Raw genomic sequence first — 22,778 nt, 5'->3', positions numbered from 1 at the left:
GTAACCGGGCGCTTGTTACACAACCGGAAGGAAATCTGTAACACAAGGAATCTACCTCCTGCACTTCGTGTCATATCACGCGTTCGAAAATACGCAGATGAAACGTGCAACTTCACCGGGAGTCGCTTGCGTAATTTCAACGCCCTTACGTTTTCTTACGCATCTGTCGCGGCAACATTGTTTACAGCTTACACGATCGATCAGTGGAACAAAATCTTCTGTAATACGCCTCTTTTACGGACGATACTCGATCACAATTTAAACAACGTTGCCTTTAAATAAGCGAAAAGCGTTACTACCAATCATCGCTTGCTCCTGCGATAAAATACTGCAATTATAACAAAATCCTAAATCATTACAATAAAAGGATCTTCCTATTACTTTCGAAAAACCTTTCGGTTTTTGCATTTCCTTAATTTATAATTCTTACCTTTCACCATAGAGTACTAAAAGTACAACAAAGCGAACGGCACGCGAATAAATGAATTTCCCTGTCACTCTCGAGGAGAAAACGGTAAAAGGTTACACGGCGGATTTCCTCTTTGCAACTTTCCTTCCACTTTCCATCATATCGCTCCCCTAATCGTTAAAAATCCATCTAACGTAGCCCGTCTGTCGATGGCGATTTTGCGGAAGAGAGGAAGTCGCCTCGTGTCGTTTACGATGCAAGAAAGTTCCCGAACCGCTAACGCTCGTCGCCACTTTCTTTCTACCCTCTCCACCTGTGCGCGATTGCGTAACGAGAAATCGATCTTCGTTGCATCGATACGTAGCGGGACGACAGGATACATACGGTTGCCAATGCGGCTTTTGCGGTGAATTACGTAATTTCCTTTCGTCGAGCGATCTTTTCTACGTGCGCCGCGAGGCCCTCCAATTTAATTTCAACAAGGACGCGCCGCGTATCGAGTGCTACGGGCCGAGAGTCGCGAGCGCCTCACTGGCGACATTTAATCGAACCGCGCGGATATGTGACATTTGAGGCGTCCAATTTCCCCGCGGCTCGTGCTCGGCTCCCTTGCAAAATCGTCTTCGAACGAGTCGCTCGTCTCTTTCCCGCTCCTTTTTTTTTCTTCCTTCCCTCCGGCTGCGTTTTCCCTCCTGCCACGGTTGACATTTGCGACTGGAACGGCGCTCGCTGGAAGCGAACGGTCGTCGACTGGCGAGCGGGTCGATTGGTCGAGTAGAATCTCTCGATACTCGTAGAAGCTACAATGTTGATGCTTTGGGAATATAAACTTAAAGACGTAGATCGTAGTAGAGATTTTGTAGAGAATGGAAGGTTATAGGTTTGAAAATTAATAATTCTTTCATAAATTTAAGTTGTGTTCGGTATAGTAATCCCATTTATTGGCAATCATCGATGGTACTTGAAGAGTAACCTTTAGAATTCTTGTCAAATTCTTAACGAGGTCACTCTTTTCGTCTCTCCAGATCGGTAACGGCGACAGGTGCGAGAAAACAGTTCGGTGGTCTATTGTTTCGCGGGTTTAGATCCGATATGGTCGATAACGAACGCTTGGAAGGTGGCCCTTCGACGAAGAAAGTAATGGATGGAAGAAGGCGAAGAACAAAAAAAGAAATGACTAAGGGCGGCAAAGGAACAGAGGTGAACTAGGTTTCGGAGAAAGTGAAAGGAGCAGAAAAAAAGATACACGAATAGAAAGGGGCACCCTCGAGGGAAATACGACACAGGTAAAAGTGAAATGATGCAAGATCTCCGCGGTTTGACAACCCGCTAACGACTCTATTCTCCGAGCTTCGTCGAAGGGTTGCTCATAAACTTTGCGTAAAACCAACCGACAGAACTCGAGTTCTCTTTTCACATTACAAATCGACGGCAGGATAGAGATACTTGTCACTTCGACCATGGTCCTTGCGGATCGGTTGTGCATTATCTCGTCGAAGATCGAGCCCTCTTCGATACGTTCTTCTGACGAGGATGAAATGAGAGGTTACCATATTGTTCTACGACTGCCCTACGCCCTCAGTCGTCTGCCTGTCCGATTGGCATCGATGCTGTTCGTTGTTGCGAAAGGACATAAATTTATTTGGTTCCCGATGTGAGTAACGACCTTACCTAGGATCTGACCACGATGGAATTGCCGTGCTCCTATGCGAAGAAACTAGAGGAAAGGAAGGAGGAGGGAGATACATCCTCCTTGTCCTTGCTTCGTCCTTTTTTCCTTTCTCCCAGTTCTCGATTTCGATCCAGCCGGTTCTTCCTCTTTCCCCGTGCCGTTTCTTTCCTTCTTTCGTTCACGTTCTCGTTCCGTCTCTGTTTTCCGTCGTGTCGTTGGCGATCCGCTGCGATTGCATTCTTCGCCAGGGATTTTTCAGACGCGAGAGCTCGCTCTTGCGTAATCGATCGCGCCTCGCGGACATTCCGATAAAATATCGGCTCCCGTTAATGGACCAAGATTGATACGCGTCGCGCAATTATTCGAATTTATTATTTTAATCGATGCGCCGACTTGCTACGTCACGTCTCTCCTTGGATCGATTTTAATTAACGAAACTCGATGATGCTGGAGCCGGAATTTATTGAAATCGCGGCTGGTAAAAGGGATACTAGCTTTTCAGACTCTCCTCGATCATTGCAACAGTTCATAGAACGCAATATCGTTGGACAAAAACGCGATTGACGCTCCTGCGCTTGCGTTAACATCGCCACTACTAAGGATACATCGGCAAAAAGGAAACTTTCCGTACGATACTTTGGTGATCATATCGATCGAAGCTGAAAGTAGGTTCATTCAGATCCGAATACATGGTCCATTCATCGGCCGTTTCGCGCGCGAAATGAATTCAATCGCGTCGGAAACGTCTAGACGATACGACACGGACGGTTAGCAATCGCTGCATTCGAAATCAATAGGCTTCGTGTTCGTTAAATGGACTACGGTCGATGAATGTCGTCCGACTGCTTCCTCTATAAAACCTTTAGAAGCTTCAGGACCACCAACGATATGTCGAATGATACGCGGAACGATGGACGATGATGAAGCTTCACCTGCCAAGTTTTTCCAAAATTGTTTATTCCTTAATTGACGATATAACTCTCTCATAATATGGTATACTACGAGTGTTTTACTATATTAGCATCTGGTGAATGACCTTCCCAGTTTATATATTTACATCTTACTTGACCATTTTATGGTTGGTACGCGCAACCAGAAGCATACTAATGATTTTGTACGAGATCACGTTTCGCAAATGTTGTCCCATCCAAACATCAACTGTTACGCACTCTAATTGAAAGATTTTCTTCTCCTAAGCCACAGACGTTAATAGCAGATTAAGATATCGATCATGAACGCACGTAAATTCTAATAATTATCGTCTTACACGTCATTTCGCGTAACTTGTTGCCGTCTTTCTCTTCTCGAAACTGTTGGTTCTGGCGAAACGGCTAATACGCGACGTGGCAACCCTATCCTCGAGGCTCGTTTCGACAACATAGGTATATAAGTAGCGGCGATTAGCGCTCGAACAGGACAGCGTGTAATTAAGGCGCCGGTGTTAAAGCTCGTTGCACAGTTCATCGGTGATGCGGTTCTATCCGGCGGATGAGCGCGCCGCGCTTGAGCATCGATGCGTCACGAAATGTTGAGCCGGCTTGAATACCGGAGGATTCCTCTGCTTATCCGCATATTTTCAAGGGTCAGCGAGTCGGCGAGCGAACGTGCCTCGTCTTTTCTTCGCGTTCTATCACTACCACTCGCCGACGACACTGATTAGGGGTGGTAATGTAGCGGCACATGAGTCAATGAAAGATTCGAATCGCAAGTGACTCATATTGTTGTGCTTCGGAGTGTCAACATTTTTTTGATTTGCTAGTTTTAAAAGTAAACGAACTCTGAAAAAAACATTATCTCCGTTATTTGTAATCGTCAACCAGAGTTGCATTTGAATTTTTTGTAAGCCCGCCGATCGATGCAAATAGACGAACGTGCTCTCTAAGAGACAATCAGAATCAGTATAGCGACGAGTATAGCAAGCATTATAGCGAATCATTATAGCGAGACATGCAATCGAATAGCGAGCGACGATAACGATTGGCATACACTATCTCTGTACTTATATTTAAAGTAATTTTAATATACACTGACTATTACAATTTCATCACTCGTCTCTTTAATAAAATAACACGTATAAAAATCCACCTCAGTAATAACTCAAATTCGACGAAACTCCCCCTTTTACGAGCGCTTTGCGACGATGTATCGAAGAATGATGGAAAAATAAAGATAGGATAATTTCCACAAAACAAAATATCGTATCATCGATAACGAATTAAGTAGTGGATCGTTCAAAAATCGTTGATAACCGAATTTGGCGAATTACAAGGCAAATTATTACTCAACTTGTTTCGAATATCCATCTGACTCAAATAATCCCATCTTATACTAATTGAAAAAGGGTGCAACACTGTCTTTTATGGTTATTTGTCCGAATCGCTCCTGTGCCGGGTATATCATAAAAGGGTTGAAACTCGGCTGAAAAAAATCGGCGAAGGAACGTATATTACATGGAGTCTCGTAAACATCGTAATTGCGCGAGTTCTCGGGGTCGAAAATTAGGGTGCGTTTCTTTTTCCTCCATACAATCTTATCAACGTGGAAGTATTTTGTAACCTTCTACCGTGACCATTTTAAGCCGGCCTCGTTGATTACCTTGAAAAAGTGGCAAAGGGGATGGAGAGGGTGGAAACGATGTAGGTAGTCGATACACGAGCGTTTTTTCGTTGCTTCGGAGCAATCTTATCAGCGTGAAAGGGAAGAGGGAGCCCGCGAGCGGGCGTTTACGTCCTCGACGATTCGAAAGGGAGATTCCTTCGTGGTGCCGTCACGGATTTCATGCATTCCTGCGCGGACGCCGCGGGAGGCTTCCTTAAAACCGAAAGTGATATGGAGTGGACGCCGGGAAAAGACGAATGAGCGGCGCGTATACACAAATACACACTCTTGCGTGACACCGCACCATACAAGCCCAGGAAAACGAACGAAGAAACGGCAAAGTATAAAAGAACGGACAAAGGTGCGCGGCATTTTCTCCACGATCACGTGACAAACGTGGACGAGTTAAGTGCACCTGTATCTTTCGAACACACAGCTATCGATCGACCAGATAGCTGAACAGGGCCAAACAGGTGTAAATGAGTCGAGGAGAACACGATTGAGTGTGGAATCGATGTTCTTCCCTTTGAAACATCTCTGGACGCTTTGTCACGTTTGGGATGGTCGGTCCAGGCTAAACGTTTCACTGTAGTTTACAACTTTGGGATTAGAATTCGATATCGGGACATTGGTAAAAGATATTGTTTGGGTTGATGAGGTAACTGCTACAGGAACAACATAAGCCATTGTCTATAAGGTCACCTTTTTTATCAGACTTCTAGGTCATCGATTTCTTCGATCGTGCGTTTTTGCTTTATGCAATGTTGCAGTGACGCGCAACGAGACCTTCGAACGATCTTGAGAACAATCATTCTTCTTACGTGCCTTTGCTCCGTAAGAAATATTAGCGATAAAGAATGTTACTCTGGCAAGTGTATCAATTTCTTTTAATACACCCTATTTGTCTGGAAAAAACGTTTGATCGATCAAACGAGTGTAACGATAATCCGAATTTTTCGTCCGATATACAGGATTTGTTCTGAATAACAAACTGATGAAAGAAACTTTATTCCACAGTCGATATTTCCGATACAGATGAAATGATTGGTAATTTGCGAATTAACTCAAAGTATGCGAAACGGAGTAGGAATAATATACGATCGTTGCATGCAAAAACGAGGTAAATACCTTCCGTATTCCATAAAAACTCCGTTACTCTGAATGAAAATCATATTCGCACGATCGCCGCATTGATTCGATTAATTTCCTTGTTGCCTCGGTGAGCTATCGCAATCATTCTTTAAACGTTACTTTATCGTAATTGCTTTCAATCCTCCTACCATCTTGGTTTACGAAGATGCAGGAAACGGGTGTAAGCAGCCGGCGAATTTCCAGGCACCTGGTGAAGATGCTGGAATTGGTTCTCGAGTAGCTGGTCCGTGATTTTGAAGAACCAACGTCCGACGCAAGAAATAAAGGAAAAAGAAAGAAGAAGAAAAAAAATAGAAAGAGGGAATAGGAAGCTACGAAATCTGGCAGAAGAAAGACGCTGAAGGGAAATGGTAGAAGGGGTTGATGATGGCTAGGTAAGAATCTCTCTACTTTCTAAACGGCTGTTCCACCGCTGGTATGCGGAAGGGTTGAAGCTAACCTGGACTCTTTTTTTCATCAAAACTTTTTTTGATCCCCTACCCTCGACGCGATGGGGCGGTTACGAGGGTCCCGTTAGGTCAGCTCGCCAGCAAGCTGCCCCTGGAGGTGTGTGGTGGCGATGCAGTTGCGGCATTTCCCCCTTCTTTTTTCTTTCCTCTTTGTTGTCCCGCTCACGCTTCTTCTTCGCCTGCTTCCTTGAAACCCTCGTCTAACTGTGATCCGTGTAATCTACGCGCAGCTTCCGCGTTTCGAGGGCCTGTCTGGTTTTCTCACGAGTGCTACGTTTGGGAAACCTTCTGGTTCTATTTTTTCATTCAGTTGGGAGTGGACGCCGTTTTTTGGGAATTAATTCGGATACGATATTTCCCAGGAAAAATATGGAGAATAAGCGTGTGAAAGGGACGATGGCACAATAATAAAACCGAACCTTCAACCTTACCTGTACGAAACTTAAACCTGATTTTATTTCAGTTTAAACAACAACGTCGTAAAACACTATTTCACATAATTGTAGTAAAAACACTCGTCTTAAACAACTGTCCCTCGTATTTTCTACTGCTTTATGCATAATGGTAATTGCTGTCATTAGCCCTAATCCTCGACGTCGACGAACAACTGTGTATCAATAAACTGCTTCAACGTAAACCTACCCCTTGTTAAGTCTCAGTAAAAAGCATTGTCCTTTAGATATTATTTTAAAAATCTACAATACGAATTGGTCTGTTTACGACACTGTCGTTAAATTAATCAATATTGCCGGGGTTCAATTCTTATGTTTAAGAATAATGAAATAGGCGACGAGTTTCCGCAACAGAAGGCTCCTTGCGCATTCGATTGTCTTGGAAGCAAACAAAACTTCATGTTTTCAGCTGTCAGCGGGGCCCAGAAATTGTAAATATGGTAAAACGTACTTGGTAAGAAGATATTGAATTGTGGAAAGGTTCGACTACTTAGGTACCTTTTTCGTGGTAGATTCTTTAGTTGCTAGTTAGATAATTGGTTGCAGGGCGTCATGATTATTACAACACCGTGAATTTTGGAAATGGTGAAGTTTGGAAATTTCTCCAATTGTGAATCATATACTATGGTATGCAGGCTTGAAAAAAATTAACTGTTCATATTTCGCTTGTTTTTCTCAGCTGCAGATACGATTACTAGATGCGATCATTTTCATAATGCGCTCACCTTTCCATTTCTCCACGGTATCAGAATAGTATTAATCGATCGTTCCCTGCTGTTATTATCGCAGGTAGAAAAGAAAATCAAAAGTGAATTGGACAATAGGATATTTTTGAAAGTGTATAAAAGTCTTTCTTGAAGAACATGACTGAGAGCAACAAAGATACAGGCTTTAGGAGGAGCAAGATCCTGGTTTACACGGGGGCGATTCTTTTCTCGGGTTTATCACCTCGTTCCGGTGCCAAACGAGGAGAACTGGAACCGCTGCGGAATGCTAAGCGTCGAAAGTCGATATTCTGCAGAATGCAACGCGGAAAGCAAGAAAGAAAAAATAGAAGGAGCAGAAGCAGAGGCGACAGCGCGTGTCTGGACGCATAAAATTTGCCTTCCTCGAAAAAAGGACAGGAGAAAAAGAAACAATCAATGGTCGAATAGAAATGGACGACGCAAGGTCGCGAACCGTAATTCTGTCGTCGTTTTGCAAATTTCCGCCGTCTTTTCTTTTTCGTATTTATGCGTTTACGGTGCACCTCGCTGCGCTCTTCGAGGTCACGGATTTGTCTTTTTTCTTGAACAGGGTCCCCTAACGGGATCGCGAAAAATTGGAACCTACCTGGGACCGTTAAAAATAACGCTGCCGCTTCTTTCTTCCCTCCCCGACCTTCTTCTTTCTTGACACGTACGCAAAACAGGCGAGAATTTTCGTAGACAATTGGAAGCTTCGCTTCTAAAGCGATCGACTTTAACTATCTCGGGAAGGCTGTTCGAATTTTCTTCTCATTGTCTCGCAATTGAACACGGCACAAGAACATTCACGAGAAACGCCAGTTCCTGAATCGTTGCTCGGAAAAACGCAGCCATTTCTTGCCGGAAGTCAAGGACGGGGCCTCGACTTTGCTCGTTAGAATGCTACTTATTCTTTTATTATTTTTTATTGTCCAATGGTAAACGAAACGGCCGATCCAAGTAAATAAGGTACATTCTTTATTCCAATTTCTCTGACTTTTAAATCGAGTTACGTTTGATGAAACATTCGTACAGAAGCGTGGTTAGAACGAACGAATCAAGATCAGAGACAATTTCAATTTGTCATTCGTTAAACACGGACTAAACTTTTCCCCCGAATCCGTGTCACTAACAATGAGGCCAGGGCCGAAACAAAAGCAGGGTGTCATTTGGTGGCGGCGAAAAGCTGCGAAAGGATCAGGTTCGGCCAGTGGCGAAATAACCCGATACGTTATGTCAGCGCGGGCAAAGGTGCATCTCGCATATCCGGGGTATACCTCGGTTCGCCGCGTCCACACCGTCAGGGTCGAGGGAAAGAGAGCCGGGAGTTGGCCGGGTGTTGGTGGTGGGGGCAGCAAGACGAAGGGGAAGGAGGCAACCCGAGAAGAGAACCCAGTAACCTAGTGCCGAGTCGCCTGGAGGTCTGCAAAAACAAAAGAGAGAAGAGAGTGCGTGCCACGTGCCCCGGTGCGCCGCCGATCGGCGATCCCTTGCGATTAGTCGCGGTGCCCGTAAAAATTACCCCTTTCGCGCCTCCATGCGATTTTATCGGGCAACAAGGGTGGCCCACGGCAACCGCCAGCGCCACGTGCTCGAGATTTAGCGATTCTTTTCGCCGATACGCTGCCTTTTCAGCTCGTTCGTCTACTCTGCCTTCCTCGACATCGATGCCGAGATCGAGTCATAATTAAGCTTCGAAAGGTTTATCGTTGATACGATACGATCGCTGATTTATTGCTAATACGATATAATTATCGATTAGGGTTATATTCGAGATGGATGATTAAGTACTATTTTAGAGGGTATGGAAATATTCTTTTTTTGTAAAGTATCGATAAAGGAAGGAAAGAAGAAATGTACCCCGTTTAGAAATGACTCAATCGCGATAGAGCGTGATCAGCGAAAATATTTCCATCTCGAAGGCCAGCTAGAGGCGCGCAGGAAGCGGTCGCGAAGAGAAAAAGTGGCAGGAGGAAAGAGGAAAGCAACAACGACGTTTGATCGGTCGTCGCGTTTCTTTCTCCTTTTCTACCCTCTCGTAGTTTATTATACAAGAAAACGAGGAGAAACAAGGTGTAAACGATAAGGAAAGAGATACACTATTTTCTTTATCTAGGATGGTAAAGAAGTAAAATAACCCAAGGGTGCGCTTCCATGGACGATGAACTGACTGTATCGCAGGCTCGTTGCTAATTAACCGAACGATAGATTGGATATTAGCAGCGAAAATGGTGAACACGGTCTTCCTGGCGTAACCTCCGGTAACAAACTTATCGATCTATCGATCGTTGCGTTCCACAGAAAGGTCACGAGGATCATGACGGGGAAACATACACGTTGGCACGTGTTCACATGTGCTCAATGCGCGACAAAACTGCATATTCCAGGATTCCACGCGAATGATTACCGCAACTTCAGCAATCTATATCAACGTTAAACATAGGAAGCCTCCCGCTTTCCTTTCACTTAACTTTTACTTCAAACTTCATGGTCCTATGAAACTAAATTACGATTTTATCGCGTTACGTAGAACTTTACCAGAACCATTTCTCGGTAGACTTCCGCCCGACCCATTCCTCGCGATTCGACCCCGAACAGAAAAATACGAAAAAAGAAAAATATATATATATATTACTCGTATTTTTTTTTTTTTTTATATGGATATGTGTGTATAGAATCTGTGTGCAGCGAGCCCGTCTCTATTTCTCTCGCTCGAACCCGCATTCGTACTGCACTCTTTTCTCTCGCGCTTTGTCGATGCATTCGGCTATCTCTCCTTTCTCTCGCCGTAACTACATACAACGCAAACCTTCCGATTTCCTCTCTCCGTCTTTCTCTCCTCGGCTTGCCGCTTCTTCTCGCTTCGCTTCTCTGTTTTACAACGTGCGATCGCGATCCGTACCGAGCGGAGCAGGAAGAGGAGAGGCGAGGAGAGGAGGACATCCAAGTGGAACGTCCAGGTCCGAGGAGAGATCGTTAACGCGGCTGGAACAATCGAACGTAACGTTAATCGCGATCGAGGTGAAAATAACGTAATATCATTGATAACGACGCTACTTGTAAAGATAATATTAACACAACGTCGCTCCAATAGATACAATTAAGGTGTATCAAGCAAATAACGGGCTTCAACGATCGTACGAGATGCAGAAACTGACAAAAAGGAAAACAAGAAAAAAATTATTTAAAATTTGTCGAGTGTATAAACTGGGTTTATAAACTCTGGAACATTGTGTACTGATATTTCAGTAGGTAATTTATTATATTTGCGTTTCATTTAGCCATTGCTCGAGGCAATTAAGGAATCACTGCTATAAACGGGTTTATTGCATCAACCAAGCAAACAGAGGTAATGGAGTTCTATACGCTCGATAGATTGACATGTTATTTATGCGATACTGTTATAAAAAAAAAAGTGGCTTCGAGAGAATAATCAAAGATTACGGATCAAATTTGACGTCAAAATCGTTTAATTTTAAATTCATAATCATAAAATTCATAATCATAAATTGTAGGTTCGATTCGATATCAAAAGTTTATAATTTTATATTCTGCAAAGCATACAGAGTTTCTACCATCCGTGCCATAAATCCATTAATCGTATATAGCAGGTCGAATTCGACACCAAAGTTTCTTCCGATTCTTTGTATAATTCCGTTCCGCCGCAAGAGAATCATCTTCACGGATGATCACGGTAACTAAACGTCGTAGTCGAGACGAAGTTCGGAACAATGACAATAGTCGCCACTCGGTGGAAACGTCAACGATCGGGATCGTGGGACGGGCCCGCGAAAAACCGCGACGTGTGCGCGTGGAATGCAAAGCGCGCGGCGTGTTCGTGGCTGAAAACGCGCGGATCGCGCGCGTTACAACGCCGAGGATGGAAAGAAGTTATGTGTAACAATGCACGCGGCCGCACAGTAACTGCTTCCTGACGACCACAGACAGAGAGAAAGGTGGAAAGAAAGAGACAGTGTCAGGGGGAAAAGGGAGAAGGAGAGAGGCGGTAAGAGAGAAAACCGCGCTCCTGTTGGCCGGCCGTCGTGCTTTGAGGCGCATTCTCTCTCGCGTGCAGCTCGTACGAACACGTAGCGCGAGCGCGAGTAGAGGAACGGGTCAACGAACACTCGTGTGCGCAATTTCAACGAAAAATAGGCAATCGAAGAATCCTTTTTTTGTTCTTTCCCTTTTCTTCTCGATTCTTTACTTCGTTCGTCGAGCCTCGTTCGTTTTCGGTACGTTCGACTCACTGGTGACCGTGTACCATTGTGCTCGAAAACTTTGGTCGTCAAGATATCCGATAACGATCGCTATTCCCCGATGATAGTTTCTTAAACTCGTTAGATGCCAGAGATTTTCTCATAGGTAGGAGGCAAAACAGGATAAGAGAAGACACAGTCGGTTGTTGTTTGGTTCATAATAAATATATTCTAGAGAGAATAGGATAAGAATAATTTCGTAATATAAGGGTCGAAGAGAGAACAGATTGTTGCCATTTTTCTTTGTCCGCTAGTATCGTAGAGTTTCATGATCGATCAACCAGGTCACCAGCGATCTCGAAAACGCGAAACTCAATAGTATTGGAATCGTTCGCTATAATTGAGGGACAACATGTATTTTTCCAATGGCCGTGTTTACGTCTCGTAACGGCTATATCGGCGAATAAGTAGTATACTGGTAGCGCGTAATTGCAGTGTAACAGGCGACGATATAGTGGCGGTAGTAATAGCGGTGGTAGCAGTAACATACGGAAAGAACAACATTTTTCATTGAATTTACTAAAACGTGCTTGGCCACGTTCTACTCTGCTTTTAAATGCAATCAGACTGGATACACGTTACCCGCCGAACAAGCCGACGAACGTTTAGTAAATTCAACTGGATACACGTTTAGTCCTGGTGTTTGTACGGCCAGTGTATGCTTCTCTGTGTGTGTGTATGTGTGTGTAAGTACGTCGCGTGTACTTGAACGCGTCTGTTGGTGTATCTGTATGTGTGGGTATGTAGTGTGTCTTTACAGTAACCAAGTAACTATCGGAGAGTAATGACAACAATTTTCCAGCGGTAGCAGAGATACGGGATGCGGAAGTTCGCAGTCATTGTGTTTTAGGATCCTTCGTCCGCACCTACGTTTTCATACATGTACATATTTATATTATATATATTTATATTATTTATAACGGTGCCTTAGTGCCCCTTAATATTACGATTTAAATAATTATAATAATAGTAATAAAAAAAATAGTAACATTTTCAAGGTCGCCTGCGCTATAAATGAAAGGGCGGTTGAAAGTTAAACGAACGCGCGTCGAAACGGACAACCCTGCAGACCGCCGGGTGCAACGGCGAGATTCGACGGTTTAAACGCATCCAGTCCTCGCGCTCACTTGCTTGCTCGACAAACGACGAACGAAGAGCAGCAGCGACTAGGTGACTGATGTCCATGGCAGTGCGAAGCTTCCATTCTTGTGTTCCTTGCTTCTATCGAGGGGCATGGATCGCGGTCGCGAGCTAGGTTCGATCGCGCAACGATCCGGATTCCTCGGACGGCAGTGACGTTGTTGCTGGTCTCTCTGCAAAAGAAGAGAAAACGTACCGTTGTTACTTCCACATGTTTTGTACGCGTTTCGTAGAATTTCATAGAATTGTAGTACATTTAAAAGAGAATGGACAGGTGCCGATATCATTAACATAGTTATATTTGTATCGTTGGACGATTAGAAGAAAGGAAAATCAGCGCGGAGCGAAATCGCGCAGTGAGAGTGGTTATGGGATGTCATGAGGGCGCGGTGGGTGAGGTGAACCAGCAGAACGAGGGAGCGAGTCATAGAAGCGGAATATCCTGATCCTAGCGAAGGTCGTCTGGTGCATTCTAGGCGGGTAAAAACTGCATAAGAAACCACGCCCTGGCTGGAGCCGCGATCCTCAGGGACGCGTGACCTCCACGTGGAATCGACACCCCTCCTTTCAAGCCCATTCCATACGTTTAATAACGCCTATATATCTTTACACGTAGATAAAATCAGCCAGTTATCACCGAAAACATACAAGACGATGTAAACGTCAGCTGACAACTGCTGAAGCATTTCGCTTGCTTTCGAAACACTTGGAACGATAAAAGGCGCGCGAGTTCTATGTACTTACATATACACAGGGCTGCGGAACAGAGAGACGAGTGACGCGTTACCGGCTACCTACGTTCTACCTACTTCACCCACCTACCTAGCAACCTAGTTGTCTGTGCCGTTTATTCGCGAACGGTGTGCGCGTTTTATTGCTAATCGATACAATATATCTTCCGGCGTCCAGTTGCGAACCAGCTGCGCGAACCGTGTCGAACGGCCTTCGCGACGATTTCGCCGAGGTCGCGACGCCAGAACTCTGTCTTTTTGTCCATTCGATCTGCGCATGGATCGGATTCGTAGAAACGGTCATAGGAAAAGATACCGTGAGTAATCCTGAGAGCTAACGATTCTCTCGCCTTAGGCAATTTACTAACAACGATCTTACGGCAATGAAGATGAAGAAAGGAAATGGAGCGAGTTCACGTTCACGCGGAACAATCGATCGTATCGAGGAACTCATAGAGTTCGCTGGATAGAACGTGAAATGTGACTACGTTAGAGGAACAAATGGAAGTGGAAGATGAAACGATAGACGGCTCTCTCTTTCGAGAGAGAGGTTTCACTTGCACTTTCCACTGGGGGCCATTTCTGGGCCAAGTTCATCCGAAAACGTTACTTGTAGGGATCGTCCCCTTTTTTCTCGCCACGGAGAAAGCGCCTAGGCCAAGATCGTTTCATGGGGGAGAAAGAGAAAACGAGAACGATGTCGTGAAACGCCACTCTCTCCCTCTTCGACGGCGGCAGCCGCGTGTAGAAGTGTATCCAACCGGGTGGTGGTGTGCGAGGACGAGTGCGAGAGAGGAACGGAACGAATGGCCACACGCTCCGGGTCCAGTGGAAAAATAAAACTAGGCAGACCAGAGAAGTCCGTTAGACCGCCTCCGCCGTCTCTGTTCGCTCCATCGTGTCCGCGTGCGCGTTGCGCCTCCTTCTCGAGAGGGAGGTATGCACGTTGGAGAAAGAACGAGTGAGAAGACCTAACCTAAGCCACCAGGAGAGTCCGTGTGCTTCGGGCACGGCGCTGCAGTTCGCCCCTGAACTTGGTTCTCCGTCTTGCCCACACGACGTTGACCTACTTCCATGGCCTACCCGATATCTCGATCGTTCTATGCCCGCGAATACGCCGCCGATTTTCCCCATACGAGCTCATTTCTCCTCTTCGTTATGTTGATTAGCTACTATGCATTTTACCGATGTCTCAATGCTTAGGTTTGTAGGTGTTGTTTCGTTAAAGCTTTATTTTATGTTGCGAAGACAATTTATTGAAAAAATATGAAAGACATTGTATGTCTAGATCTTCGTACCGACTAATGTAGATTTAATAGTAGTTTCGTAACAGAAGTTAATTCCTAGCAGATTGAAAGCCAATCAACATCGAGTGTGAGATCGTTAATCCACGATCTAATCGAAAGGTGTCATTCGTTCTATCCGCAGTTAACGATCTCCCGTTCGAAGGCAACGAGTCAAGGTCCCTTAACTATCGTCCGTCCCTCATTTTCTTAACTTAATTTGCCCTACGTATTGAATTAACGGAACTATAAAAAAATTTATGTACAATAAAAAATAAATAGAAGGATAATCAAAGTTTCGGATATTTTTACTAAAGATTGGAAATTAAAGCGAAACAAAATTCCTATACGTTAGCTTATTATATAAATTTATATGTTTTCGCAAGCGTTTTGTTTTTTACATTTATCGCATCGTCTCAAATTTATATAAAAAACGAACGAAGGTTGAAATTCTCGTTTCAAAATCGACGAGACATTAACACTACGTGTTTTGGATTATAAAACGAATGGCTGACAATCGGTTCCCGATGCCGGTAACATTCAACAGGCTGTTTGCATATTCAAAGTGCGAGGAAGTAAAGTTGCACGAGCTGCGGGACGATGAATCTCGCGTTCCAACGTGACATCTCGATCTCCTTGGGCCTTATCTGCCGACTGAATTTCCTGCTCGGGAACGATCGAGGTGGCCGCAACGCCTGCTTGCCTCATATATTATTATTAGAGCGGCGTCTCGGGGGCGTTATCCGTTATCTCGCGTGTTATCTGTTGGCCGTAAGTTAAATGAGCTGCCGTGATAATGAGCTGTGCATGCGGTCTGTGTCCCGGTCGCCAGAGAAAATCGAGGACCCTGCAGATTACCGTACAGGGACTATCGATATTGTGTGTACATATGTAGCGAGCAGAGGGCTGATCAACCTGTGCCGGACTCATTGGTTAAGACACACGGCAATGCACAAGTACCCGGATAATCATTAGTTTATATAACAAGTCATTTCCCGCGGCCACGTGATTTTCTCGTCAAGGCGAGCCGCTCACCACCACTCTGGCACCGTTCTACGCGACACACCGCTACTTCTCTGCCACCATAGGTCAGCACCACCACGCGATCACTTCGTATACCTAGCTACCGACTACCGACGGAAAGAGAGAAGTTCGACCACATTGACCAACACTCGCTTCGATTCTCTTTTCTTCCTTTCTTTTTTATTTTATACTTTTCTGTTTTTTCTTCCTTGCCTGGATGGTTGTTTGGTTCTTCTCGAACGATCAGATTTCTTAAAAAATTTCCCTCTTGAAACAAAAATAGTTTAATCTCGGGCAGCCCGGAGCAACATGGTCCAGGGATTTTATTAGAAAGGAGCAAGATTATGCGGATGAGTCACGTACAATTAGGTAGAAGAGGATTTTACTACCGGCCGAAGGAAATTCCTGCGGCTGTTCCTACCTTGTTATACGTCCGCCAGCACGGCGTCCGTAGCACGGAAAAGAAGATGAGCCCGAATCTGAATAAATAGGATGAATCCAAATCCGCGTAAATAGGACGAACTCGAAACAATTCTTGGCCGTGATCCAGAAATCAAGAGAAGCTATTGCGACGAAAACAAAATTTCGTTAAAACGACGACAGCTGTGATCCGATTTCAAAATACGCTACCTATTCCACAAGAATAAACGAACTGCGGTTTTAAATGGGAAAAGAGAAGTTTACTCCAAAACGGTATCAAATCCAAAGACTCTGTCTGATTCCGCGAATTCCAGGTTCGTAGGTGTTGCGAGAGACCGATGCATTCCATAGAACGCTGGTAATGGAACGCTAAAGAAGCAGCAGCTCGTGCACCTCGACCACGATCGAAACGGAGAGAAAGAAGGAAAAAGATCGAGAGAATGACTACAGCAACGTAAGTAGGGAGGGAAGAGGAGAAAGAAGAGGGATAGAAAAGAAAGAACATCGTTGGTGGGACAGAGAACCGTCAAGTGAAATAGAGAGAGATAGGAGAGTCGAGGCAAAGGTGGTCTTGCCGGCGTAAATGCCACTGGTTGGCATTATGCCGCTTGTTGCCTGGCCAGACCTTCGATGCACATCGAACACATCCCGATGATGATTGCCTGGCTGCTATAATCGTGATATCGTTCGTCTAAGATACACCATCAGAGAGGAGACGTTTAGCCAGGCGAGAACGTTTACTCGTCCGCTCCGAGGGAATTTCGTGTTGCGCGAGCGACCACACGACGACGATCGACGACAACCACGAGGACGGCCATGGCCTATTTACCTCTGGCAGAGTCACCAGATACCACCGTGCCGATATTGGCCTTTTCAAACCTCCCTCCAACGTTCTTTCGCCGACCCCACCACGCAGCCACTATCCCGCAGGTTGCGTTTTTTATTCACCACCTACGCGACACGACGCCGCGAAAGGTTGCCGCGATGCCTGCGAGCTGATGATTCCACGGCTCGGCTCGGTAATTTCGCGAATTTTCGATTTACATTTAAATTCGAACATTTTGAATGCAGAATATAGATTCGAGAGAGTTGCTCGTTACGAGAGTTTCCTGTTGTGTTGCTTGTATCAATCGGATGACTAATATCGATCGATCGGTCATGGAAATCCCGAAATGGCCGACAACTGGGAAAATCCGTCACGGTCAACCTCCACCTTCGATCCACGAGTTTATTCGAGAGCGCGTTTTGACGTAATCGACCCGCGAACGGATCATAATCGAGGCAAACGGAATTGCGGCGGTACAAGGACATCCAGTGCGACGGTAGTGCATAACGTGGAACGGTTCAGGAGTCGGAGGAGAATTTTCGAGGCGGTGAGAAACCAAGTGCAAGGAAACGCCGCCGCCGCGTGGAGGGATCCGTGGAATGTCGAATTAAAGTCCGGTCTCTGAGCCACGATCTCGGATAGGAGAAGCGTTATTCCAGGTTAGCTAGACGCGGTCTACACACGACCAATGCGTACACGTTTCTATAGGAGTCTGTGACGACCGAGGTTCGAGGTGAACGAACCTCCGAATCTCCTGTACGGCCGTACAAAGTAAAAGACCGAAAAGGCCAATGGAAAAAAGTTGTAGAAGCTTTAAAAAAAAGAGTGGACGTTAGTAGAACGCGGCAGAAGATGGAGAACGACTATCTCGGAACATCCGACTGGCTAGAGAGGATAGAGAGGAAAGAGAAAAAGAATTGAAGAAGGTTGAAAAATAGAATGGAAGGATGGGGGAATGTCTGGCACGGGAGGAGAATACAGGGACCGCGTGTATCTGCTCTTTGTGTACAGGCAACGAGCGCGAGTTGTTCCTTTTCAGTCAGCGATCGTTTTGCTCCGCGCGATTATCGCGATTTAATGATCTAGCTCCGCGATATTAATAATCGTAATAACCGGCGCGGCTTATTAGCCACTTTTATTATACCACTTGTGTCACATTGTAACCAGTCAGCTCGCGTAAATAGTTCTATGAAGCGTAGAGTGGGGTAAGGGGATAAAAAGTGCCGTGTTTTTTTATTTTAAAAACCGTTGCTGCAAGCGTCGATGACGTTGTTCAAGGCTGACGTTTAGCTCTTTTTCATTTTCTATTTTTTCTTTTTTTTTTCTTCATTTCTTTTTTTAGCGAGAGTCCCCCGACGGCGAAATACGGCGGAAGAAACGGGGTAACGCGACGCGACGCTAGGATCAGCAGTTTAACGCTCGTGTAAACTCGTACGTGTTCACCGTGTTTCACGTGCTCGCGTGGCTACTCGCCGATAAATCATATCTGGCGTCGCATTACAGAAAGAAGAAGACAGACGGGTATAAAAAAAGAACAGACGTGAATCGATTAATTTCCGAGAGGAGAAACAAACTCGATATCGCTACTACAGATTGAAATTAATCGTCGATACGGAGAATAATCATTTCATTGAGCACGTGGTTTCGAGAAAAATCGTCGACTTTCTCTTTCGGTACGATTTCTGATGGATGACTGTGTATTAAATTCATTCATCGTGCTATTATGTGCGAAGCATACGATAGACAATAAAACATCTGTTTGCCTAAAGGCACAAAGAGGCATCATTTTTACATCTGACTGTTTATTATATCAGTATGAGAGATTTAAAGATATCGCGAGATGACTTTGAAGAAAGATCGATATTGACAAGGAAACGATCGGGAATTGGATGGAGCACTGGTCCCAGGCCAAATAAAGTCAAGCCTTAGTTTTTCGTCGCCGTATGTGCAAGTGTGTGCGCATGCGTCCGATACGTAGGTCGAAGAGGAGGAGGCGAAGGTGGAGGAGGAGGCATCGTATCGGCCAGTGTCCGAGCACGTAACCAAATTCAAATCCGGGGGCGCCATTGTTATGCGAGCTGCATCGACCCGTTCAGATGCCTGGCTGCCAAAATCTGCGACCGCTGGGTTCGATAGCATCGCGGCGCCTCGCTCTAAACCGATTGATTCGATGCGTCACAGGACTATTGATATCACCTCGGCTCGACTATTATAAGACATTGAATCTCATTACGAGTGCTGTTCAACATTTCGACGGACTTGTCCGGAATTTTTTAAATCTTAGCGACCAGGTCGACTGGTCGAACGAAGGGGAAGCAAGAGAAGAAGCGCGCGAAGAAGAACGGAGTAAAGAGTGTACATGGCTAACGCGCGGAAAAGAAGGGAAGAAGGAATGTGCGAATATACGCGAGAGAGCAAGAGAGAAACGATTGGCATGCAGGTCGCGCGGTATGTTGTCCTAGGTCACGCGTAATCCCACTCTCTCTCTCACACACTCTCTCTCTCTCCCTCTCTCTCTCTCTCTCTCTCCAGCTCTCCCTCGTCCTCTCTCATCTCGTGGATGATGCACGAATGATGCGACGTTCTCCGTGGCTGTCGCCTTTCCATCATTTTCGTAACCAGATCGTGGACAGAGAGGCGAAACAATGTTGGGTGATTCGCCTCGATGCGAATCGCCGGAGGAAGTGATTTACTGAGTGGCCGCGGATTTTCTATGGGATTTCTGCCGTGTTCGTTGGCTTTTACTAAACACGCCGGATGAATATAGATTAGCAGCGGCGGGGCGGGGCGCGCGAGAACGCGACGATAAAAATAATTGCGCGATCGCGAGAACGAGGCAGGAGTGAATCGATACATGTGCTCGCGGATAAAATACGTGAAGGTTTTTCGTGAAAGATCCTCTTTCTTCGATGATCGTATAGAACGTACACGAGCTCGGAGCGTGCTCGACCGGTTGGCGAAATTTTCGCCGGAGTTTCCCGCTTGCGAGAGAGAGCTGTCCCGCACGAAAACGATCGTTTTCGAGCGAGAGAAACGCGCGCACCGGTGGCCGAGAGCGAGAACCGAGCCGACCGAGCGCGTACGAACGAACCAACGATCGCTTATTCCTGACGAGGAGAGCACGATCGTCGGCGCGCGCGCACGACCGGGACGGTGAATGCCCAAAACTCAGCTGGTGTCAATGAACTCGGCCATGTGAGGAGTCGGACGAGGCTTCCTCGGCTTATACTCTCTATCGGGGTCTTGTCTTTCCCATGGAACCAAGACTAATTTCGTGACTTTGCGAAAGCCTCCGGCGACCAGGAAGTGCACCCGTGAGTTTCCTGTAAACGCGGTCGTTCGACTTTCTCGATCCAGAACTTCCACGTTCCACTATTTTTAATACAATGGAAAGACACAAAAGTCGGACAATACAGAGGAAACGAGTACGTGTTAAACGAAAGTAAGAAGAACGAAACGGAAGTATAGTAAACTACAAGCACTCAAAACAAGATGGATAAAATCGTCTGTGAAAGGAGGCGAAGTCGTAGTGTACGGAAGAAAAGAGATCTTAGCCGCCAGAAGTTCCCCTAATTACGCGCGGCAACGACATATTTGGCTGCGTAGCTGCCGACAAACAGAGAGAGGAAGAGAGAGGTGAACGTTCTAGACCGACTGGCGGGGCACCTGTTCGTAACCGCGACAAGAGAACCGAACGATTTATGCATGAAAAAAAATGCAATTTGTTTGCAGCTAAAATTGAATCGGATATTAAACCAATCATTTATCCTGGATATGAACGATAGGTCAAAAGGACAGAAGCGAGATCGTCGAACAGACAAACGACGCGAACGTCACTCGTATTCGAGTAACGTGACGTAACGTGAAGAAATCAGACAGTTGCCTCCCCGCTCTGCCCGCGGGGCTGGCAGCGTGTTCGTTTTTAACCGGCTCCCTCTTCTCTCGTTTTGAGTCGCCGGTCACGCGCGGGTCAGCGAATCTTTCAAGAGGAATCCTCCCTTCTTTTGCGACCTGGACGCGAATAGCACCGCGACGACTATGCCGAACAAGGTAGAGGTGGTGGAGGTGACTCGAGAGGGAGACAGAAACGAACGAAGTGGGAGGGTTGATCGCCGAAAGAGAAGTTCAAGTAGTCGCGATTCGATCGCGTCGCTTGCGAAGGTATCACGATGCTTGACGCAGACCCTCGAGTAATCGAGAAATCATCAACGAAAGAAATAAACGATCGATAGATCGCATTTCCAGAGAGAGAGAGAGCAACGCGATAAAAACAAAGTTCCTTTATTTGCGTTCGATTTCGTAAAAATCATGAAATAATAACGATCTTTGATCGAACTCGCGAGGAGAATACCGCTACCATATGTCAGCGTACGACGAGTATTATGTAAGAGAGGAGGATACAGGTGAACTCGTTTCTATCGACTCGAAGTATCTGTCGGTGACAAGAAAAATGCGTCAACGACGATGATCACGATGATCGACTAGCCGGTGATTAACTCTCGTGTAGATAAGTCCAGGTGAAAGAGACAGAAAGAGAGGGGGGATAGGAGAAGAAGAAGAAACGGGGGGAAAGAGACGCGTTGAATTCCGCGATCGATGAGCCGGTCAGAGAGCCGCCGACAGAGAGCAGGCTGCTCTATAAATACGAACACGAGAAAGAGTAATTAACGGACTTACCTCTTAGATGCAGGCAATGACAGTCTCTGAACGCTTCATTGATGAGTCTCATCCAACGAGAACGGCGGGCGATGTCTTCCCTTCCGTATGTGGATGCTCCACTCGGGTCTCCTCAAATACGAGGTCGAGGTTTCCTCTCTTCTTCTCACGTGTTCCATCGTCGATTCACGAACGTTTCACGTCGGCTTCGTCGCCGTCTGCCGTTCCCCTCCTTAGATAATTAAGAAGCTCGAGAGAACTTCAATATTGGCCGGTGGGATCAAGGCCCGTGCTGGCAGCCATGTCGCGACCTTGAGGTATCTCGACTCTCGATTACTTCCTTGTTTCTTCCGGAATCCTCCTCCTCGACCTACCTCCACTTCCCTTCAGTACTGACCGGTCGGATCAAGTCCAGCCATGTTGCAGCATGCGTCTTGAAATTCAACTTGTATATATAAATAATCAACTCGACACGGAAACTGGCCACGGGACGCGAGTATTTCGATCGGCTATCTCTGTGGTTGCTCTGCGTGTAGTGGGGAGAGGTTGTTTCCAGCTCTTCTGGTTTCGCTGTGTTCAGTAGAGTCCTGTGGGGTCCAATCCAGCTGCCATGATGTCAACGTGGTGATATTTATCTGTCACGAGTAACGAAGAAAAAAAGGAAAAAACAAAGGAAGGATGGAATCTTCGATTTCTTATAAGTTTTTCTGCAAGGCAGATGAGTTGTTCTCTTCAGTATTGGCCGGTAGGGTCCAACTGACGAGCCATATCTTTCCTCCCAGCAATCTCGATGAAACGTTCTCCACGGGGTTCAAGTTGACTCGTGCCGCGTGTCTGCGTCCTGGGTGCTGTTTATTCGGCAGCACGATCTCTCGCCTATATTAATGAACTCTGCGCTCGATAAGCGGCGATGAAAACAACGCCAGAGGCTCGTTGACTCCGGATGCGTACCGCGAGCCAAGACGTATGCGTTTCGGCCTACA

General features: G+C 45.8%; 1 long non-coding RNA gene across 1 annotated transcript; it reads right to left on the bottom strand.

Moving 5' to 3' along the window:
• Positions 1 to 10,700: 10,700 nt before the first annotated feature.
• Positions 10,701 to 14,198, bottom strand: LOC112212343. Its single transcript, XR_004461163.1, has 2 exons — positions 13,601 to 14,198; positions 10,701 to 13,029 (listed from the first exon to the last, which is right to left on the bottom strand). It is a non-coding gene; the product is annotated as an uncharacterized LOC112212343 (long non-coding RNA).
• Positions 14,199 to 22,778: the final 8,580 nt, after the last annotated feature.

This window comes from Bombus impatiens, unplaced genomic scaffold (genome assembly GCF_000188095.3).
Source record: "Bombus impatiens unplaced genomic scaffold, BIMP_2.2 scf_0151, whole genome shotgun sequence".
NCBI classification, from domain to species: domain Eukaryota; kingdom Metazoa; phylum Arthropoda; class Insecta; order Hymenoptera; family Apidae; genus Bombus; species Bombus impatiens.
This window is presented reverse-complemented; position numbering and strand designations above follow the sequence as displayed.